Source organism: Oreochromis niloticus, linkage group LG7 (assembly GCF_001858045.2).
Source record: "Oreochromis niloticus isolate F11D_XX linkage group LG7, O_niloticus_UMD_NMBU, whole genome shotgun sequence".
NCBI classification, from domain to species: domain Eukaryota; kingdom Metazoa; phylum Chordata; class Actinopteri; order Cichliformes; family Cichlidae; genus Oreochromis; species Oreochromis niloticus.
In genome coordinates, this window is record NC_031972.2 from 39,552,678 (window position 1) to 39,558,677 (window position 6,000).

Sequence of the window (6,000 nt, forward strand, 5' to 3'; positions counted from 1 at the left end):
CTTTAGAACATCTCAAGAATCAAAGTCATTAACTTTCAGTACAATTTTAGCTGTCCTTTCAGTGTATGTGGGGTTCTATAGTGTAATTTGTATGAGCGCGTGTTCGAGAGTTTAAGTTAATTGGTTGTTTGGTTGTTTCTCTACCACAGGAAGTCATTAACTTCAAAGACTTGTGTATGTGTTTGTGTGCACATATTCGTTTATGTGTTTAAGTCTCCACAGCATGTGTAATGTATACATGCAGAAACATACACTCTCAGTGTGGGGGCCTGCCTCTCTGTTACACAAGACATATTTCTGGGTTACATTTGTATCAAGATAAAGAAGCTGAGCAGCAGTGTTAGGCAGAGTGTCTACAGCCATTTGTAAAACACGTGGAGGCTTGTCACAGCCTCAGTGCCCCATAATTAAACATGTTTGGAAAGGCTCACTCACTACTCACCAATTTGTTCCAACATTAAACACACTAGATAGGTGCAGTTCACTTACTGGAGACAAAACTAAATACAGGAAGACCTGCAAACAACTGCACAAGCTGCAGTAAAGGCCTGGTAAGGCTGCACAGTCGGAAACCCCTTCTTTGGGTATAATTCAAGGTACATATCTTACTCTGAGTTCCTACTTTGAGACTAAAGCCCTATTAACTGAACACTCTTCTTATTTTTGGTTCTAGGTATAATGAACAATTAACATTCAACAAGCCTCTAACGGAGCAAACTATCATGACACAAAGATGAGCAGTAAGTTTATTAAAAAAAAAAAAATCCCCCTACTTATAAACCTAATACCAGTGAGTGCTTTAACACAAGAGCTAAACACATTTTGGTCTTTTCCGAACTGGCTGTCAGTCAAACTCATTTTAAATGTAGGTTTTGCTATATTGACCTATAATTAGTGCAGAGATTCTCACAAGTGACATCACACCGAAAGTACAGTCACAATGTTGAAAGTTAGTGATAATGAATACATGTTAAATGAAAGGAGAATGAGCTCAGGTAGTGCCATGACCACACACTGCACTGTATCCGTTTCATGCACCTTGCTAGCTTAGGCCTGCATATTAGCTAAATTAGGTCTTCACATAGTGACAGTCCAGCAACTGCACAATGGACTTACTGTTCAATGCACCCTGTGAGAGCAACACAGGCACAGTGTGTTTGTGGTTTCACTGTAGCATTCCCACAGTCAGCCTGAACAAGTCTGTTTTTCCTATTACTACAATATGGGGTCCATGACCTTCTGCCTTGGAATCAAACAGTGTGTTTGTTTTGGCAGGCAGCATCCTACTGCAGTTATGGGATGCATTTCACAGTTATGCCAGGAATGCTGTCATTGCAACTAGAGTCACATGTCATAACACCAGGCCAACACTGAACCTTCCAGATCTCACAAAAGCACAGCACACTAAACCAGCATAGCACTACTGTCTGGTTTACACTGTTGATGTCCAACACGCTCCATCCACCCAGACATTTCCTTCTGCTTATCCACTTCAGGGTTGCAGAGGAGGGGGAGGGGGGCTTGAGCCTATCCCACCATCCAAAGGGCAAGAGATGGGATACATCCTGGTCAGGTCGCTAATCAGTCACAAGGCTAACAGAGAAACAGACAACTATTCGCACTCACATTTACACTACGGCCAGTTAACCTAACTCCACTAACACATGAATTATACCACTGCATCAGATCTATGTCATAACTTACACCATAACCTGAACCCCATTTTAACTCTACACTGCAATCTTCTATGAAACCTGACGTGCACCTCCTCCTCCACTACATGTCGGGTCGATGCGTACCACAGTGACCTGAATGGTGTGGAAGGTTACGATGTAGGGATAAAAGCAAGAAATTACCCTATCACTGGTGGTTGTTGATACTAAAAACAAGAATTAATTAGATGTTTTTCAGGCTGAATGAGACTTGCAGCTTGTCCCATCTAAATAAGTCTATCTAAAATAAGTTACATAAAATTAGAAGTTACTTATTCCAGCACTTCAAAGGTGACTGAAGTCACAAAGAGTACATTCCTTGAGTTTCACACACTGAAGAATTTGTGTCTGGGCTAACACACTGGGGACATACCCACAGAACTTGGACCCCCTTCTTTTTTTGATTTACATCTTTCACATATCTCGTTTTTTTAATAAATAATTGATCTGACAGCTGTACAATTGTAAAAGTGGCTGGAGTGTGCAGAATCTCAGCATACTGAAGTCCACAATTACTTAATAATTAAATGAGTTTTGCTTACTTCCAATTTCAAGAGTTTGATTCTTTGTTTTTATTTAAGTACTTTCGACAAAAAAAAAAAAAAAAAAAAAAAAAAAAAAAAGAGCTTAAAACAGCAATTTCACTTTTCTAAGAAAATGCTTAGGCTAAGTACATCCAGTTATTAGTTACATCCAGACAAACTACCACTAGATACATATTTTGTTAGCAGAAACAGACAGAAAGAATCAGCTTTCCTCACCTACAGTGCAATGATTCACAGGTATGAAGTCAAAAAAAAAGAAGCAAATTAAAATGTAAGAAATCTGTCCTCTTCTCATTCTTCCCACAGTCTCCCTTACAGCAACCATGCTCTCTTCACCTCACTTCCCTCCATCACAGACCGACCTCTTTAACCTGCTAACAGTCTCACACTGCATTCAACCTTTGAGACGCTGAAGCGCCTCATCAAGGCACAGCACAATAACTGTAAATAATTATCTTGATATTTGTTAAAGTTTAAATAAGTTTCAAAACTTGCACTTATGAAACTAACACTAAAATGACAGTACCTATGCTGAGTAGGCTGAATTAAAGCTCAAATACTAAAGTGAGTTTTTAATATGTGCAATGAAGTGAGACTAAGAGCCCTTTACCATTAGTACTCCTTTGATGTTTTCAAACACGTTACAGATCAGAGTCATGTAAGGAAGTCTAATCATCTTGTGGTGATGGTGTGATTTATTAACACATGAAAACATTTCTGAGCATGTCCACGGGTATACTGGCGCACATGCTCGTAGAAAAATTACATTTTTGTTTTTTTTTTTAATTAAAAGGCCGTGGCATTTTAAATGCCCTGTTTACATCATGTGATCCAACATACAATAAAGCTTAATGCTACTTGATGTTAGTGCTGCTGAGCTTTATGCTGAAATTTCTATCAAAACAAATGACTGCTTGGAGTAACTTTTAGTTGCCACTATATGAGCTCACCTTGTGCCGAAAATTAAGTTAATTTCATGGTGTTAACTTGTGCGAGCTAATTATGGTAGCTTTGCATCTAAACATTAGTATTTAACAGCTGCTTATAGATACACCTGTTGGCTGTGCACAGCTCACCTCTGTTCTGATAGAATCTTCCTGAAAACTGACTTCCCCCAGTTGCTTTCTTCTCTCACTGTCCTTTCTTCTTATTCTTTGAATTTGCCTTCTTGTAGAAAGACGTGACTTACAGGGCATATGAGCAGTACTCTAGATACAGTAGAATACAGTAAATTGACTGTGCTGTAAAGGCCACCCCAATGCTGGACGAAACCATGTTACTTGATTTGTAAGGGGTGAAGGGGGCATCAGATATTCTCCAGTATTTTTTGGTATCAAAGTTCAATTGCCCAACCAATTTATTCAAGAAATTTATTTAAGGCAACATTTACTTAGAAGTTAAAAACTAAAACAAAAAACTTTTCATTCTAGGTTTGTGAGGGCCCCTTCCGCCTTTGGGGCCCTGGGTACTCTGTCCCCATCTCCCCCCCATTATTTGGATATGTGAATCTGTTTTCAAAGAAAACCACTGTGCTCAGTTCCCACGTTTTCCCATTTACAGTCTTTTAGCTCTTTTGCGATAAAATACTGGCATTAGGATATTTAAAAAATGTGCCATACATTTCAATTTAGACGGAATTTAGCCATTATTAACGTCAATAATACATTTTCGTTTCGCATAATGTGCTGCTACAAGCAACCAAACGCGGCTATATTTGTTTTGAAGCTGCTTGGCACTCAAAGTAGAAATACTGAAGATTTGATAGATATTTCGACACGGTTTGGCACACCGGCTTCTGCACAGCGGAGTGACAGCACAGTAATGCAGCAGGAGAGGCGGTTACAACAGAAGAGCTACTTTGCTAAGGTAGGCTCTCTACAACAAGCCTAGAGAAGATAAACAGCATGGGGAAAAGGCTAGATAAACTTGAAAATGTACAATTTAGTAACAAAAAAAAACCGTACATATTGACCGTGGTGTCTTCCTCTCCTTGTACAGCTGACGCAAATCTTCTTTATTCAGAAAAGAAAACGGGTCGACTATTCCGAGCGCACTTGTTGTCACAGTTCACCAGTCTTGTTAACACTGACCTCCTAGTTAGAAAAGAAAGAAGGAAAAAACTACCCTGGTTCAGTGAACAGCATTCCTCAAGCAGTCAGTCAGTCAGTACTTAACAGCGTCAACGCTCCGCGTATAGCGCGAGCACTTCCTGTAAGCTAAACGCTTTCAAATTAACGCCTAATCACTACAGCTAATTGGTTCATGCGCTCGTGCCTGTCCTCGTGCTACTAGTGCAAAACAATGCCAACCCGCGTCCGACTGCTCGGCTGTGGTTTGGGATAATATTTTTTTTTTTTAAATATCTTGATAGGGCTTCTAACTTCTAAGGGCGTCTAGGTGGGACATACTTGATACCTGTGAGATCTTTGGCAGTCTTCCCTTTGTCCAGTTCTTTGCTTAGCAAAATTTGTAAAAAAAAAAAAAAAAAAAAAATCAGATCCCTAAAATATGGCACAGACGATACTTGTGTTTTGACATAATTCACTTATACTAAAAACTATGAGACTCAGAGTGGTTTGATGTAAGTGACATGCTGAGCTAAACAAGACCATATTGTGAAACGATTTTTTTCTTGAAATTGATGATATACCATGATATACCAGGGTATACCAAAATATACCATATAATATACCATATTCCTTTGAATGCTAGACGTTCCAAATTTCAAAAGACGTGTGGGATCAGTAAGTAAGTTGCTGCATACTACCCTCTCCTTGCATGTAGCATACTGCTCTGTCTAAATGCACACAAAAATTAAACAGGTATTTATTACAGCAGCGTCCATGTCACGATTCATATTCCGCCTTCAAATACCCAACAACTACTTAAGGTATGTCGGACTGTAAGTATCATATTCACACAAAGACACTCAAAGCTCAGCCAGTACTGTTTCATTGCTTTTTTAATATAAAGACTGAATACATGAAATCACTGTAACAATGATGGCCTGAACACAAGAAAAAACTGTGCTTTTTATTTAAAAAAAACAAAACAAAAGGCTAATAATACAGAATAATATCACCATCTAAGTATTCGTCTAAATTGCAGATATACTCGGTGGCTGCGTAAACACACTTTCACACTACAGCTGATACAATGTTTTTAGGCTGTATGCAAAGCTGCCAGAAGATGGCAGCCAAGGATCACGAAAATCATAATTGAGGCACAGTCGACACTGTTTTTTATTTTTGTTTTGTTTAAAATGTATTTTTTCAGACATAAAACTCTACATTAAATGCAGAGGACTGTGAAGTACTACTTGCACTTTACTGTCAGTAGTTTTTTGTGCTGCTGTCTTCTATTTACTATCTGTTGTTATTTTGTAAACACACAAAATAATAACACATATTTTACCATGTATCTCGTAGTAGTGCATACAAACTGTAACTGATTTCTGTAATTTGAACAGTATACTGTGATATCTACAGTAAGATACTATAACACGTGTACTTTAATTTACTGTAAATGGCAAGGAATTGTGGGAAAATATTGGCTCATTACAGTAATTAGGGCCCGAGCACAAAAGTGCGAAGGCCCTATTGTATCTGCTCTGTTTCTTCTTCTTCTTCTTCTTCTTATTATTATTATTATTATTTCGGCAAATGAATCGGCCTTTTGAGGGCCTAAACATGCTCGAAAACTCATGAAATTTTGCAGACTCGTCAGGTCTGGTGAAAATTTAC

At 38.5% G+C, this 6,000-nt stretch overlaps 1 protein-coding gene across 3 annotated transcripts in view; it reads right to left on the bottom strand.

Annotated features, from left to right (window-relative positions):
• The window catches only part of ripor1 (RHO family interacting cell polarization regulator 1), a 44,483-nt gene extending 39,970 nt beyond the window's left edge, over positions 1 to 4,513 (bottom strand). The window contains exon 1 of one of the 3 annotated variants that reach the window (XM_005454241.4): positions 4,222 to 4,513. The gene's annotated coding sequence lies outside the window, so the exon portion shown is untranslated. Of the gene's footprint in view, positions 1 to 3,333; positions 3,449 to 4,221 lie in introns of those variants that run through there. The other 2 variants (XM_005454242.4, XM_019361201.2) reach the window with 2 other exon arrangements.
• Between the last annotated feature and the right edge of the window lie 1,487 nt (positions 4,514 to 6,000).